The following is an 18,082-nucleotide window of genomic DNA, read 5'->3' as shown; positions in this document are numbered from 1 at the left end:
TCTGGTACTCCAAGTCTAATAAGGATGTACCTGTTGATACAGGTTGAATAAAGAATTTCAAGGAGCTTTTCTCAGAACTGAATGTTTGTCTTTTATGTAGCCCAAGTATATTTGCCAGTTCTTTACCAACCACAATGCCAGGATGTTACAAAAGCCTACTGCACTGGTTCTTTTCTCTGTATACCTTATTGTTTTCCCTTAGCCAAGGATCTGAATAAATACAACAGAGGACTAATAGCTCATCCAAGAACAACTCCTGTCATAAGTTGATCTGAGGAAAGAATACATACTTAAGGGAAGCATGCTGAGGGATCACTTTTTCTATTATAGTTCCTCTTCCCTAAACACCAAGCTAGGTTGGCTTTTGTCTTCCCTTTCATTCTACCAGCTAACCCAGGTTGTACTATATCAGTATAATACTTGAAGCACCCACAAAAGCTCCAAAATTGTTCCTGAGCTTTGATAAAAGTAAGTTTTGACTTTTTAAAACATTCTTTGAATATTAAGTTCAAAATAAGGGTGTTTCTTAAATATTTGTCAATATCAAAGTAACAGTATATTTCAGAATACACACAAGTAGATGCTAGTGTCTGTGGAGTGAGGAACATTTACATAAAGAAATAAATAGGTCTATTCAAAGGAGATACACCCCCCCCCTTCATTGACTCAGAATTTGGAAAGCAGAGACTAAGGATATGCACTTACCAGTTGGTTTTTAAGCAGATGCGCCGTACAATTTTGTTTCAGTTTTTATGGGGCATAGAATTTTCAGTGAGTCACGGTACAAAGCGTTATTGATAAAAATGTATTGCCCAGAGCCCACTGCATCTAGGCCATTTCCAATCGTCCTGATCTTTACCTTGCCAGATGGCTCTAGAGGAGAGAGTGAGGCTGGTGACCTTGCTCAGCCCTCTCTCACTCAAGTACAATTCACTTGCAGGTCATGACATCGCCTTCCTGATGTCATGGTCCTTTTTGAGAATGAACATATTTTGATTTCTTTAGAATAAGGATTCTGTTTTTGGCTTTCTTGGTATCCCGAATTCTTAGCTTAGTATCAAATACATAGTAAGAAAGTTACCATGTGTCTCCTGAGATTTTTTTTTTTATTTTTCTGGCTACCCACCCCTGATTATGATCTACCCTATTTTATGATTTCTTCAGTATAAGGGTTGTGTTTTTGCCTCTTTTTGTACTCCTAATTCTTAGATCAGTGCCAGACACATAGTAAACACTTCATAAATGTTTATTGTCTGCCTGAAAGCATGTTGAATGAGGCCACTAAGTGGCATGGTGGATATAGCCCTGGGCCAGGAGTCAGGAAAACCTGAGTTGAAAATGTCTGGGTTATGAAGGGCTTTGACTTCCTTTAGACTTGGCCAAGTTGCCCATGACGAGGCCCTTCCTGCATCCAAATATCCAATTAAATTCCTATGCTGCTCAGAAAGATGCTGTTGAAACAACAGTTGTGACTATAACTCCCAATTAGCTCTCTGATCAACTTGAAACCTTCCCTTGTCCATGCAATGAGAGTTTCCCTGAGAAACTCAGGCCAGCTTTGGATTCAATTCAATTACAGTCAAGTCAATTAGAAAAAAAAAAACATTTATAAACACTTTATAGATGCAACTAATACATGGTGAATATCAAAAGTCCTACTGCAAATCTAAGCTTTAATAACTTTAAAGAGCTTAAAATAACACTAAGACATTGGGAACACTGTATTCCTGTTATTTTTGCCTTATCTTTCAGGGCCTGGCTTTGAACTTTGTGTTTATATGTCCCACTTAGGGCATTTACTTTCCAGTACAGGACTGCTTCCATCAAGAAATTGCCAAAAGGCCAGCAGCTCTGTTCTTTCCCATAATCTCCACCCCTTTCTCCTTGGACATAGGACATGTATAGCATCATATGCAGAGTGACCTGGCCTCCACCCTTCTTCAGGCCTGTCCTGGGGAGACTCTGAGTCAGGCAAAGGGTGATTCTCTTGTGCAAAATGCTGTATGAGCATTTCAGTTCATGAGTACACGGACCAGGTACTCTTAGGCAAGTCTTGGCTTAATTAGCTCTTCATTCTTTCTCTTGTATTCCAAATGACTAAGATTAACAGTTTAGCTCTGTAGGAGCAAGTTATCTGGTAATCTATCTTACAGAGACATATAGATGGTAACTATACATATATACATATATAGTGGCATAGTGCCTAGGTCAACACTGATGAAAGGTAGTTACCCTAGCCCCATACACAATATAATGTGAATGGATTACTGAAATTGAAAAAAAAAACTGCTTTCATGTACTGAGAATTTCTCATATTAAAAAGAATAAAACCCCTGGATATTGTAATTTCTCTCAAGAATCTTTCATTTTGCAATCGAGTGAATCTGTAATTGAAGCCTCTTTGGGAGTAATGCGTGTAATCATCTGATGAGCTGAAATAATACTGGACTTGCATGATGCAACTATCACCTAGTAAATCAAACAGAAAATCCTGAGTAAGGGAAAAACCCACCGAAGCAAGTTTGCCATGTATTTATTAGTGATTGCTGTGCTCCTAGCTTCAACCCTCAGGCTAAGAGAAACACCCTTTGACTTTTTCATTTGAAAATAGTGGTATGAATAACAAGAATTAAGGTGAGGTTCTGACTAATTGCTGAAACTAGGACCTTTAAGGGAAACTTCCCTTCTGGGGAGCTTTGTCTTTAAAAGGCTTTATATGACCATGACCCATATGAGATAGAAATCAGTTATTGAAATTTTACCCAACTCAACCAAATGTTTCAAATATATTTGTATATATTTTAATTGGTAACTAATTGGAAATTAATTAGAAGGGATCGCTGAAATCATAGGTTTGGAGCTTCAAAGAGGCCTCCTAGTCCAACTCCTTCATTATAGATAAGGAAATTGAAGATCTCAGAAGTTAAGGGTCACAGAGATAGGAAAGGGCAGAGGTGAAATTTGAAACCACATCTTTAGATTCCAAATCCAGTGTTCTTTTCAGTGTACCTCAACTATGCTTGAATCCCATCTATAAACATACAGCCTTCGAAGACAAAGCAAATACCCCTCAATAATTTGCTTTTTGAATGCTTTTTTCTTTTCTTTTTTTTCTTGAAAGTCCTTTGTTTCCCCTATAGAAAAAGAAATCTGTCCCTTTTAAGCCACTTCCCTCTCTTATGTCCTATAGTCTACTTCTTTTTAAAATAACTCTTTTTACTATTAACCACTCATTTTAATTGCATAATTTGTGTCTTAGACTTGACTTTTTCTGTCTTTTCTCTGTTATTTTTCATTTGTGTCCAACTCTACATGACCCCATTTTGAGGGTTTCTTAGCAAAGAGAATGAAATGGTTTGCCATTTCCTTCTCTTGCTTGTTTTTCAGATGAGGAACTGAGTGACTTGCAGAATTAAGTAACTTGCTCAGGGCCACTCACCTAGTGAGTCTCTGAAGCTTGATTTGAATTCATGCAGATGAGTCTTTCTGATTCCAAGCCTAATGCTGGATCTACTGTACCACCTAGCTGCTTATTGTTTCTCTTAGTACCTACTACTACAGAACTTTCTGTAACCTGGTGATAGATCTACTTGTAAGCTCTCTCTTTTCCCAGAGTACTTGTGGTCAGTCTTTGGGCCTCTACTACTTGTATGCCAGGAGGAATAATGCTACTAAAAATGATATAGGAGGGGCGGCCAGGTAGCACAGTGAGTAAGAGCACTTGCTCCAGTGTTGAGAAGACCTGGAGATCGAATCCCGGGCTCAGACACTTGGCACCCACCCAGAAACACCTGGCCGTGTAACCTTGAGCAAGTTACTTAACCCCAATTGCTTAGGGACGGCCAGGTGGCTCAGCGAGTAAGAGCACCGGCTCCAGTGTTGGGATGACTTGGATCAAATCGGGCTCAGATACTCAGCACCACACCCAGAAATAATAACTGGCCGTGTAACCTTGAGCAAGTTACTTAACCCTAATTGCTTTAAAAAAAAATGATATAGGAAATAAGAGATATACACAAACAAAAACAAAGATCAGGAGTAGAGTTTGTTTGGGAAAGTATACATCTATATATGTATGCATATATGTTTGTATATATATATATTATATATGTTTTATATATATATATATACATATATATATATATAGCTATGGAGAAACATATCTAAACTTTATTGTGACTTTCTGGGGGGAGTAGAGGGGGGGAAAAAGAACAAAGTAAAAAAGTGCATAGCAGAGAACAAAAGAAAACTTACAAGGAAGCAAAGAAAAGATGGACTATTCTTAATATAAGGTGTATCATTTATCATACAGACTTTCTTGAAGTGAAAATTTATTGTTACATATTTTGAATCCTCTCATGTTCTGTTATGCATACAACATACTTTTTTTCTTCCTTTGTATTTAAGTTTCTGATACATTTTTGTTTCTTTTCTCCATTTTATATTTGTGTTCTGACTCTTGAGTCTAAAATAAAATTTTAAAAAGAGAAATATTTGCATAAAAATGAGACTATATTCAGATCCTCAATACAAAGTAGGTTCTAATAGACTTGGATTTAGAAGCTCTGGGCTTGAGTCCAACTCTATCTACCATTTGTTAGCCTTCTAACTGTGGGCATATCACCTAATTTCTTTAAGATTGGTTTCAACATTCAAGGAATAAGAATAACCTATTTTACTTACATTATTTACCTCATATTATTATTGTGTGAGTAGTCCTTTTTAAACAGCAAAACACAAAAAAGTGAAATTTTATTTGATTATAATAATTGTCATTTATAAATTTTAAGGTTTGCAAAGCAGTATACCAAAAAAATTCACCTTTTTAACATGAATATTCTCCTTGTGATGCAGTATGTCTATGAATAATGGAATATCATGATGTCAGAAGAATAAAAATTGCTGGTGACCATAGACATGGTAGATGTAAGTTGCTACGTGTTACCAACAAAGACAACAAATATGATAAAAAAAAACTCAGTTGACCAAGGAATGAGAATAAGGAAACATCAGATTGATAACTTAAATGCTATACTGGTAACCTTAATATTAAAAGAATGACTGAGTTTTAAAGAGTTGATAGGAATTCAAAAGATTGAGAGGATGAGGGAAGCTATTCCATATGTATTGTTTGGTTATGTCCAACTCTTCATGACCCCATCTGGGGTTTTCTTGGTAAAGATATTGGAGTGATTTTCCATTTCTTTCTCCAGCTCATTTTACAGATGAAGAAACTAAGGTAAAGAGCATTAAGTGACTTTCCCAGGGTCACACAACTTCTAAGTATCTGAGGCTAGATTTGAACTCAGGAACGTGAATCTTCCTGACTCTGGATCCAGGTACTCTATCAACTGTGCCACCTAGCCACTCTATTCCACATGTAGGGAATGGTAATAGTGAAGGTCCAGGGAGGAAAGGGCTGATGATAGGAATTATTATAAATAATGTTAATTAACCTCAATGCAGTAATCGTTTTATAGATTACTAAATGTTCCTTTATCATGCTTTCTACAGAATCAGTTTTAATCGTCCAATTAAATGATTGAATGACCTTTACAAAGGGGCATTCCAGTTAAAGATTTTATTCCAGTATCTCTTATATTGGATAGGTTCATTACCCTTGCAGAAGGCCTTCCCATATGGATTACATCTATAAGGGTTCTTACCAGTATGAATTCTCTGATGTACTATAAGAAGTGAGTCCTCATAGAAAACCTAACTTCCTTACATTCATGGTTTTTCTCCAAAATGAGTTGCCTTAGGAGGTATTGTCTTGTATTCCACCTGAAGTCCTTTTTCTCTTACTTTTTTTTTCTCAGTCTCAGAAGGATTTAACCCTAACCACTAATTCCTTTAATCCCATTACTTTCCCTTTCATCTGAGAACCTGTTCCCCTGTTCCTTCTAGCATTCTTAATTTCAGTCTCCCCCTCCTTCCCTACTGCCTACAAACAAGTTTAGGTCGTACTGGAGAGAAGCCCTATTAATATAATGAATATAATAGAAAGAAAATGATGAATATTAGAAAGGTTTAAAAAAAACAGGTCTATTGATTCATTGTTGGTAGATCTGTGAATGGTATAACCATTCTGGAAAGCAATTTGGAATTTTACCCAAAAAGTAACTAAATAGTTTGACCATCTTTGACTTGAGTTCTACCACGACTACGCCTATATAAAAAGATAGGAGAAGTTTTGAAATGTGAAGAATGGAAGATTAGAAACTTCAGTATGGTTAGCCTCAAAGCATAGCATTGTGGGTAGGATAACATGGGACTTAGAGTTAGAAAGACCTGGATTCAGTCATGCCTCAGTAATACTTACAAGACAAATTACATTTACTTAAACATGCGAACCTGGGTAACTTCCTCTGTGCCTTAGTTTTCTCATTTGTAAAATGAAGGAGCTGGACTTACTGACCTAAAAGTTCCCTTCCAGCTCTATATCTATGATGTTTCATTTAAGTAGGAGACAAGGTTTTATGCTAGAGGACCTAAGCTTGATGGTAAAAAGTAGGGAAGGAGGGAGAGACTGAAATTGAGAATTCAAGAAGGAACAGTGAAGCAAGTTCTCAGATGAAAGGGAAGGAAATGGGATTAAAGGCATTAGTGGTTAGGTTTTTTTTTAACCCTTCTGAGACTGAGAGAAAAGAAAGTCAAAAAAGACTTCAGGTGAAATACAAGACAATACCTCCCAAAGCAACTTATTTTGGAGAAAAACTATGAATGTAAGGAAGTTAGGTTTTCCATAAGAACTTACTGCTTATAGTATGTCAGAGAATTCATATTGGTGAGAACCCTTATATGTGAAATGAATACGGGAAGGCCTTCTGAAAGGGTAATGAACCTATCCAATATAAGAGTGTTGGTACTGGAGTAAAATCTTTAACTGGAATGGCCTTTTGAAGGTAATGAATATGAGGCATAATTTCATCCAGAGCACATTCTTTAAATTCAGAGAATCAAAACTAACGGGAAACTCTGTGAAGCAAGTGTTGCTTTTCAGTTTCCCACAGAGACTGTTCCAAACATCTTCTCTCCTCAAGTTCCCAGGCAACTTCCCTCCCCCTTGTCCTCACATTGACACTTAAAACTATTCACTGACAAAATTGTGGCAATCTGAGCAGTTTGTTCTCTTTATCCCAATCCTCAAATATTCGTGGAATCACCACTGATTTTCTTCACCATCCTTCCAGTTACAGAGGGAGAAATCATCATATTCCTTTTAAATGGTAAATTCTCTTCCTTCATACTTGAGCCAAACCCTAGCCTGCCCTCTGCCCAGATCCTACTAGATGGTGAGGGTCGAGTGGTTCAAGCCATGAGAAACCCTGCACCAGCTCACCTCTTCCGTGGATTGCACTCTTGGTATCTCTCTCCCACCATTCTTCCCCAACCACCTCCTCTTCCCCAGCTTCTTCAGAGAATTCTGAGCATGTGCTCCATTCCAACTCTTGGGTCCATTTTCCTCTTTCTAGTGGATATAGGCCTGGGGCCCTTCAGCCTATCATCTGGGGGAGAGTAGGATAGACACTCTCGCTGATTCAACAACAACAAAAAAAGTCATCGATTATAATTCCTCTCATAAGATAGAGAAGATAACCAGACGTTATCATCTGCCCGATAGACCCTAGGATGTTGCCATTGGCTGTGTTTATTGAGATAAAGAACCTCTGGGCCCTGCTATCCAACCTAAGATGTTTTGTTGTCTCTCTTAATTAGAATTTGAACTTCTCGAGAGTAGAGATGGTCTCACTTTTCAGTTTTTACCCTCAGGATTTAGCATAGTTCTACAGGATTAAGTGCTTAGTAAATGCTTTTTCATTCATTAAAAAATAAAACAATCCAATCCCTCCCCTTTCCCCCCAAAATTACTTTCTGTTGAGCCTGCTATCCTCTCAAGTTATCATCTTATATCTCTCTTCTCTACTAAACTTACTTGGCTAAAGTGTAGCTCACTTCCTTCATTCCCCAACTCCCTTTAATCTGGTTTTTGTCACCACCATTCTCTCTAAGATCACAAATGATTTCTTAATCACCAAATCAAATGTCAGTTCTCATCCTTCTTTATCTTTCTACAATAATTCAGCAGCTTTTATATTATCTCTTCTAGAAATTTATGTAATTATGTAATATTTATGTAATAATTATGTAATAATTATGTAACATAATAAATGTTCTGTCCTGCCATTCTTCTACTCATAGACAGTGAACTAGTCTGAATATCAAACTGGACAACGCAAATAGGCTTGATTGCCTTTGGGAAACTTTGTACTGCTGCTTTCAGTAAGCCCATACCTCTCCCTGTGAGGGCCATCTCCAGTCATCCTGATCTATATCTTGCCACTGAATCCAGATGGCTCTGGAGGGGAAAGTGAGGCTGGTGACTTTGCATAGCCCTCCCTCATTTAAATCCAACTGACTTGCATGTCATGGTATCACCTCCCTGATGTCATGGTCCTCTTTGAGAATGAAGGACAAACAATAACCTCTGTGAGTAGTAGTAGGAGCTGCCTCATTGGGGAACTGTCCAGTTGGACAACACAGCTCCTTCTTTCTTTCCTTTCCTCTCCTCTTCCTCTCCCTTTGCCTCTCCCTTTTCCTTCCTTCCCTCCCTTCCCCTTCATTCCCTCTCCCTTCCCTCTCCCTTCCTTCATTCCCTCTCCTTTCTTTCCCTCTCCTTTCCTTCCTTCCTTCCTTCCTTCCTTCCTTCCTTCCTTCCTTCCTTCCTTCCTTCCTTCCTTCTTTCCTTCCTTCCTTTCTTCCCTTCTTTTCTTCCTCGCTTGTCCCCCTTTCCCTTCTCCCTATCCACATAGGGCATCATACCCTTACCTACAGTTTCTCTGCCAACAAGAATATAAATTTTGATTGCTGAAACCTCACAAGATATATTGGGGTTTATGGGCTAGATTTTTTTTCCTTAAGAACCTGGCCTTAATACCAAATTACTCTGGTTCTCATTGATTGACCAGCAATAAGTCCCAGGCTAAGTCTCACTTGGTCATTGTTTGAGCCCTGATAGGCTTAGAATGATGTTAAATAGCAACTGTTTCTGTTTTGATCAGAAACCCTGTGGGTCTTCCCCTCATGGATTGCTTTTTTTTTTGACTAGGTAATAGAGGCTGTTCTCTGCCTCCTTTTTTACCTAACCTTAATCATTGGATGGGTGTTGCCTCACTAAAACTGAAACTTGTTAAAGACCTTGCCTTAAAAGGCCAACATCTCTCACTGCATCCAAGGCCATCTCCTGATCTATATCATGCCACTGGATCCAAATGGCTCTGGAGGAGAAAATGAGGCTGGTGACTTTGTATAGCCCTCCCTCACTTAAATTAATTCACGGGCAAGTAATGGCATCACCTTCCTGATGTCATGGTTCTCTTTGAGAACGAAGACAAACAATAACCTCTTCTCATGAGGTTCAGCTTTTAGAACACCATTATTCTTCTGGTGTTGCTGTATGGAAGTAAGTCTTGAAATACCATAATATCCGAAGAACTATAGGTCACTATGTGGCATTATAAAGGCCAATATTGGTTTGACATGCTATCATGTAATACCAATCAATACTGTGTGGGTCAAGAGACATAACGACTGTCAGAGAAATGTATGACTGGTACAGGTTGTGGGCCAGTCATGTAATGTAAGTAAGAAATAAGAAAGTCTGAATGCTCCATTGGTATCTGTACAGCATCAAGAATTCTAAAGACCCCAGTATAACCTGCCGTTGGTGAAGGATTTATTGGATGATAGGGAAAAGAATTGTATAGTACAAGAATGCATGGGGGAGTTGTGATCTGTTCTCTTGGAGGGATTATTTACATCAATGAAATGATGATAATAAATAACATTTATATATAGTGTTGAGGTTTAAAAAGTGTTTTACAAATACAATTTCATTTGTTCTCCCAACAGCTCTGGGAAGTAGATGATATTATTATCACTTTTTGCAGATGAGGAAGTTGAGGCAGACAGAGGTTAAATGACTTGCACAGGGTCACATAGCTAGTAAGTTCTGAGGCCAATTTTACCTCGTGGTCTTCCTGACTCTGGCTTCAACATTTTATCCACTGCATGACCTAATTGACCCTAAAATCAAAGACACAGCAAAGCATCAATTACCAAGTACATCTTTCTAAGATGCAGTCCAAGAACTGAAGGATTTTAGTAGCATAAGACCATTTCTTGGATAGGCATACAGAAATTACTCACTGCCCCTGAGTCCAGTTCAGCATTCCAGTACATCTGGAGTTGGGAACTGCCAACTAATTTAGAGGAAAGGAAATAATCAGAATGTTCTTGCCAATATCCCCTACTTTATAAACCATGTATTATGCCCAAAGCATTTTGTTAAACTTTTTGCTGGGCAGGCAATTCTTTCATAAAACTTGCTTGCTTAGCAAACATGGTAGTATTTAACAAATATTAATATTTATGATTATTAATAACCTTTTCCTTGCCATATATTCATTGAAAAAAAAAAGGTTGTTCCTATATCATTGTAACTTGAGCATTTATGGAAACAAAAACAACCTGATCACAGTAGATAACATTTATGTAGCACTTTAGTATTTACAAAGCACTTTACAGTCTTTCCCATTTGATGATCACAACATGAAGTTGGTACCTTTATCTTATTTTATAGAGGAGAAAACTGAGATTGAAAAAAAAAGGTTAAAAGACTTTCCTAGGTGACATAGATACTGTGTCTAAGGCAGTATTTGAACTTTGGTCTTCCTGATGTCAAGTCCAGCAATCTATTTGCTCTACCACTTGGCTTATTGAAGTCTCCAGAAAACTACAGAAAACTCATTTAGTAATACTATAACTTTGTAATTTAGTAATCATATTTAAAGTGATATAGATACATATACAGATAGATATACGCACATATATGGATAGATATAGATATGGCTGTTGGGGAGTGGGGGTGCGAGTGCATGTGTGTATGTATACTATATATGTATGTCTATTTGTGTATGTATATATTTACATAAAAATATAGATATATACACATATCCACATACACACACTCAGATCTCTATAGAGAGAGAATGTTTCAGAGATTGAGTATAGCTAGATATTCACAGACCTACTAATATATACTAAGTATACATGGTTGTCTTGTCTAGTGAATACAAATAAGTGGTTTTACCTAAGAAAGTGTATTTCTAATTGGAATAGGAAATTGCCTAGTAAGGCTATGGTTAAAGATAATAATTATAGCTAACATTTATATAGTTTATACTATGTGACAAGAACTGTGTTAAGTGCTTTACAGATGTTATCTCATATATATATATATTTTTTTTGCCTTTTGGAGGGCAATTGGGGTTAAGTAACTTGCCCAAGGTTACACGGCTAGCTTTTTTGTGTGGGTGTTTCACCTAGCCGCCTCTATATTATCTTATTTTAATTGATTTATTTTTAGTTTTCAACATTCATTTCCATAAGATTTTGAGTTACAAATTTTCTCCCTGTCTCTCCTCTACCCCCACCCCAAGATAGTGAGCCTACTGAATAACCCTTCTCTCAATCTGTTCTTTCTTATATCCTCCCCCATGCCCCCAACTTTCTTGTAGGACAAGATGGATTTCTATACCCCAATGCCTGTATATCTTATTTCACAGTTGCATGTAAAAAAATAATTTTTTAAACATTTGTTTTAAAAACTTTGAGTTCCAGATTCTTTCCCTTCTTCTATCCTCACCCACCCCCACTGGGAAGACAAGCAGTTCAATATAGGTTGTACATGTGTAGTTACGCAAAACATTTCCATAGTAGTTATATTGTATCAGACTAACTGTATTTCCCTCCATCCTACCCTGCCCCCCCCCACTTATTCCACTTTTCCTTTGACCCTGTCCCTTTTCAAAAGTGTTTGCTTCTAACTACTCTCTCCCCCAATCTGCTGTTCCTTTTATCATCCCTCCTCTTATCCCCTTCCCCCCTACTTTTCTGTAGGGTAAGATACCTAATTGAGTGTGTATGTTATTCCCTCCTTAAGCCAAATTCATGAGAGTAAGGTTGACTCATTCCCTTTTATCTTCCTGTTCTTCCCCTCCATTGTAACAGTTTTCTCTTATATATGAGATAATTTATCCTATTCTATATCTCTCCCTTTCTCCTACTCCCCATATATTCCTCTCTCACCTCTTAATTTCATTTTTTAGATATCATCCCTTCATATTCAACTCATCTTGTGTCCTCTGTCTATGTATACATGTACACACACACAGCCTCCTATAAATACATACATATTCATGTATACATATATATTCCCATCAACTTTCCTCATACTGAGAAAAGTCTCATGAGTTATAATTATTGTTTTTCCATTAGGAATATAAATAGTTAAACTTTTTTTTTTTTTGCCTTTTGGAGGGCAATTGGGGTTAAGTAACTTGCCCAAGGTTTCACGGTTAGTATTTTTGTGTGGGTGTTAAGTGTCTCAGGCCAGAACTGAACTCAGGTCCTCCTGACTCCAGGGCTGGTGCTTTACTCACTGGGCCACCTAGCCGCCCCCTAAATAGTTCAACTTTAAAAAGTTTCTAATTTTTTTTTTTGCTTTTTGGAGGGCAGTTGGAATTAAGTGACTTACCCAAGGTCACATTAGTAAGTGTGAAGTGTTTGAGGCTGGATTTGAACTCAGGTCCTCCTGACTTCAGGGCCGGTGATCTATTCACTGTACTACCTAGCTGCCGCTTGAATTTTTTTTTTTGCTGCTTAATAATTTTCTTATGATTTCTTTGTCCTGTTTACCTTCTTATGCTTCTCTTGCTTCCTGTATTTGAAAGTAAAATTTTCTGTTCAGCTCTGGTTTTTCATCAAGAATGCTTGAAAGTCCTTAATTTCATTTAATATTCATACTTTCTTCTGAAGTCTTATACTCAAGTTTTTGCTGGGTAGGTGATTCTTTGTTTTAATCCTAGCTTCTTTGACCTCCTGAATATCATATTCCAAGCCCTTCAGTCCCTTAATGTAAAAGATGCTAGATCTTGTGTTATCCTGATTGTGTCTCCGCAATACTCAAATTGTTTCTTCCTGACTGCTTGTAATATTTTCTCCTTGGCCTGGGAACTCTGGAATTTCTTGAAAGAATGTCTAGACCCTTTTATTGATCATGGCTTTCAGATAGTCCAATAATTTTTAAATTCTCTCTCCTGGATCTATTTTCCAGGTCAGTGATTTTTCCATTGAGATATTTCACATTGCCTTCTATTTTTTCATTTGTTTGGTTCTGTTTTATAGTATCTTGATTTCTCATAAAGTCACTAGCTTCCATTTGCTCCAATCTAATTTTGAAGAAATTATTCTCTTCAATGAGTTTTTGAAATTCCTTTTCTATCTAGGCAATTCAGCTTTTTAAGGCATTGTTCTCCTCATTGGCTTTTTGGGCCTCTTTTGCCATTTGTCTATTTTTAAGATGTTATTTTCTTCAGTATTTTTTAGGTCTGCTTTAGCATGCTGTTGACTTGCTTTTCATGTTTTTTTTGCATTATTCTCATTTTTCTTCCTAATTTTTCTTCCACTTCTCTTACTTGATCTTCAAGATCCTTTTTGAGCTCCTCCAAGACCTGCAACCCATTCATATTTTACTCAGAGCCTTTTCATGCAGGAGTTTTGACTTTGTTGTCTTCTTCTGGTTCCATGTTTTTATCTTGTTTGTTCACAAAAAATTATTCTATGGTGTGATTGTGCTTCCTCTGTTTGCTCATCTTGCCAGCCAATTACTTGATTTTTGAGCTCTTTGCCACGGTAGAACTCTACTTCCAGAGTAGAGAGAGAAGTGTCCCAAATTACTGAGGTTTTGCACATCTTTTGTCAGAGCTGTTGTCAGAACTATGAGGGCAATGCCCTCTTTACAGCCATGACAAGTTGTGCCATGCTTCTCACCCCAGGATTGCCACCCAAGACTGCGACCCAAATCCAGGCAGGTCAAAGCAAGATCAATTACCCTCTAAATGGTCCCTTGGAATCCCTACAGTCTGCAGGCCAGGAGTTCTGGAGGCAGCCATGCAGAAGCAGTTTTAGTTGCCTGTGCTGCTGCCCCCTCTGCTGCGATGGGGCAGGAGCCAGACTGTGTTCTTCTCTCACCCAGTTCCAACAGAGTTTCCTACTGACCTTTTTCTTTATCTTTGGCATTTGTGGGTTGAGAGGTCTGGAAACCACCACAGCTACCAGTGATTCACTCTCCTGAAGTCTGCCTGGCCAGTCTGGGCCATGATTCTGGGACCCCATGGCTCATGCAGGACTGGGCCTAGCTCCCAGCATGGTGTGAGAGACCCTTCCTGTCAGCCTGTCTCCCCTGTCTACAGCAGGAGATTTATTTCTCTCTGTCATTTTGTGGGTTCTGTAGCCCTAAAATTTGTTTAGAGTCACTTTTTTTTTTAACAGATATTGGAGGTGGTTGAAGCAGGAGGTCAAGCAAGTTCCTGCTTTTACTCCATCATCTTGACTCTGCCCCCACAAATGTTATCTCAAAACATTGGGAGGTAGGTGCTATTATTATCCTCATTTTACAAGGAAACAGATAAACAAGTTATGTGACTTGCCCAAGGCCACACAGCCAGCAAGTCTCTGAGGCCAGATTTGATCTCAGGTTTTTCTTATTCTGGAGCAGCTAGGTTGTATAGTGGATAGAGCACTGGACTTGGAATCAGGAAGATTCCTTTATCATCATGAATTCAAATCTGACCTCAGATACTGCCAAGCTGTGTCACCCTGGGCATGTCACTTAACCCTGTTTGCCTCAGTTCCTCAATCTATAAAATGAGCTGGAGAAGGAAATGGCAAAGCACTCCAGCGTCTTTGCCAAGAAAATCCCCAATGGGATCACAAAGAATCAGGCATGACTGAAAATGACTGAACAACTTCCTTGCTCTAGGTCCAGTCTCTCCACTGTATCACCAAGCTGCCTCTATGAGAATTTCACTGAAACACAGTTTACATGGCAATAAGGGTCTGAATGTGATTTTTGACATAGGGAGACATGAAAATAAAATATGCTATAGAGATTGGATTACAAGACAGTAGAATGAAAATGCTTTTTGAAGGTAAGTCAATGATGTCTTGGTAATAATAACAACAATAATAACAGTAATAATAATGATGAATGTAGCACTTTACGGTTTGCCAAATACTTTATACATGTTATCTCATGTAATCATCACTACAATCTTGGGAGGCAGGTGTTATTGTTCCCCTTTTATAAATGAAGAAACTGAGGCAGACTAAAGTTAAGTGACTGGCCTAGAGTCATATAGCTAGTAAGTATCTGAGGCAGGATTTAAACTCAATGCTTATGGACTCTAGTGACCACAATCTGTTTACTGTGCCATCTCATTGACAATTAGATTTTATCTCTCATAAGAAATAGGCTTGCATAGGATTTATTTTCGTTAGATTAAATAATGATTTCATAGACATAAAAGATTGTAAATATTGAATTTAGTTGTACATTATGCAAAGTGAAACTACAATCTATTTTTCTTCCCTTTAGGAAAGGGAATATCAGTCTAAGATATTGCAATAGATATTGTGTTGTAGTATATTGGAGGGGGGAGGAGATTTCTCTAGGTGAGTTGTTTCAATTTATTTTTGTTACATTTTTAGTTCTAAGGTTAGTTGTTTCAATAGAAACATTTGTGTGTAAGGATCCCTTCAGGCTATAAATTGACATTTTAAAAATGTAATATCATTTACATTTCATTGTAATTTTATTTGTTAAATGTTCACCAATTATATTTTAATTTTGCTTGGCAACACTTGGGGATCAAGAGTTTTTGAGAGTTGCATGCTGCCAGAGACATGTTTGACACCTCTGCTCTAGGTAATCTCATAAAACTTATTATTCTTTGATACTTTGCTGTTTCCATTATTTTCAGAACCAGGATTCCCACTTAGTTTTGTCTAAATATCTAAGGCTGCCTTTTTAGGATTAAGGAAAGATCAAGATGGGCTAAAATTTCATTTAACTTTGGTATAATTCATTATATATAGTAAAGATTTTCCTTATGGCTATTTTCATGCTTCCCTTTCCTCTCCTTCTATGTTAACATATTATAATAATATTATATTAACATTATTTTATGATAATATAGTAATAGAGGCAGCTGCATGGTACACTGGATAGAACAATGGGCCTAGAGTCAGGAAGGCCTGAATTCAAATATAGCTTTAGATATGTGCTAGCTGTGTGACCCTGGGAAAGTCACTCAACCTCTGTTTACGTCAATATTCTCAACTGTAAAATGGGGATTAATAACAATACCTGTCAAAGGGTTGTTGTGAGGATCAAATGACATAATGTTGTCAAAGCACCTGGCATAGTACTTGCTATATAGTAGGCACTCAATAAAGAATTTTCTCCCACCCCCATAATCGTGCTTTCTATTTTTATGGTTTTTTACAGTTTCAAGATGTTTTCATATATAATATCTCACAGAGACACCTGAACCTGAGTTCAAATATTACCGATGATACTTAATAGCTGGGCAATCATAGGCAGATTACTCTGAATCTCAGTTTTCTTACATGCAAATTGGGAATAAAACAATTAGTACCTACCTTAAGGGGGTGTTGTGGTTGTTGTCCCCTTTAGAAGGGGACCAAAATGACCTCATTATGCTAGAGTCAAGTTAAGGTGTGTCTGACTGTGACTGATGAGACCAATATGAGCTTGGAATGTTCTGCCTCAGGTTGGGTACAAATAGTCTTTGTGAACATTTGGGGTAGATTCTTTAAGTGTGTGCATCTTGAGGGTTTTTTATTTCATTTTATTGTTAGCTATTTCAATTCTGCTTTGCTCATAGAGCGTAGCACCTTCTCTGATGAGAGCTCACCATACTGGGTGGTACTGTGCCAGTGTCTACCATGTCACGCAAACAATTACAAAGTTCTTAAAAGAGACCTTGAGAGTGTCCTTGTATTACTTCTTCTGACTACAATGTGTGGAATGCTTGCCCTGTGTGAGTTCTCCAGAAAATAGTCTTTTTACTGAGTATACTTTTTGCATTAGAACAAAGTGGCCAGCCCATCAGAGTTGTGCTCTCTGAAGTAGAGTTTGAATACTTGGCAGTTTAGGTCAAGAAAGGACCTTGGTTTCTGGCATTTTATCCTGCCAGCTGATTTTCAGAATCTCCCTAAGACAGTTCAAATGAAAGCAATTTATTTTCCTGTTATGGTGTTGGTAGAATGTCCAAGTTTCACAGGCATACCAACAATGAGGTCAGCACCATGCTCTGTAGACCTTCAGTTTGGTAGTCAGTCTAATACCTCTTCTCTCCCATACTTTCCTGTGGAGATTCCCAAACACTGAGCTAGCTCTGGAAGTGCATTCATCAACCTCATTATCAATGTGTACATCCCTGGAAAGTGCATTATCAAGGTAAGTGAACTTATCTGCACCATTTAAAACTGCATTTGCTGTAACCTATGGTTCCATGTATGGATGGAATGGTGGTAACTGATGGAGCGCCTACATTTAGCAGCAGAGAATCGATCCATACTTTGAATCTCAGCTGTAGCAGCTGCATTGAATGCACAATCATCTGCAAACAGAAAGTCATGCACCAACACTCCTTCCACTTTAGTGCTGGCTTATAGCCTTTTCAAGTTGAAGAATTTATCATCAGTTAGGGTATATGACCTTGATGCCCTGTTCATCCTCATTGAAAGCCTTTGACAACCTGCCTGAAAACATCACACTAAAAATCATGGAAGCAAGAACGCAGCCATTGGGTTGTTGTAAGTCTCAAATGAAATAACATTCATAAAGTATATTTGTGTTTTTAAGTGTATGAATGTCAGTTATTAAAACTATAGACTTAGAGCTGGAGGTTTTCTATCGCTGTCTTATTTTATACATGAGGAAATTGAGGCCCAGAGAGATAAAGGAGCTTGCCCAACATTATCCAGGTAGTAAATGGCAGTTGGGATTTGATCCTAGGTCTGATTCCAGATCTATTGATCTGGTAGAACATATTATCATTATATGTATGTGTATATATATATATATATATATATATATAACATAACAATTATCATCATAATTGTTTTGACAGACTAGAAGTAGTCCTAACTT

General features: G+C 37.7%; 1 protein-coding gene across 9 annotated transcripts in view; it reads left to right on the top strand.

Moving 5' to 3' along the window:
• DIO2 (iodothyronine deiodinase 2) overlaps nt 1-18,082 on the top strand; it is a 306,669-nt gene that overhangs the window by 171,976 nt on the left and 116,611 nt on the right. For 3 of the 9 annotated variants that reach the window (XM_069092335.1, XM_069092336.1, XM_069092338.1), the window contains one exon: nt 14,395-14,492. The exons of the other annotated variants lie outside the window; for them this stretch is intronic. The gene's annotated coding sequence lies outside the window, so the exon portion shown is untranslated. The remainder of the gene's footprint in view (nt 1-14,394; nt 14,493-18,082) is intronic. 9 annotated transcript variants of the gene reach the window in all.

Source organism: Petaurus breviceps, unplaced genomic scaffold (genome assembly GCF_028583685.1).
Source record: "Petaurus breviceps papuanus isolate PSGF00001 unplaced genomic scaffold, PetGlider_PUasm1.0 189, whole genome shotgun sequence".
Classification (NCBI taxonomy): domain Eukaryota; kingdom Metazoa; phylum Chordata; class Mammalia; order Diprotodontia; family Petauridae; genus Petaurus; species Petaurus breviceps.
This window is presented reverse-complemented; position numbering and strand designations above follow the sequence as displayed.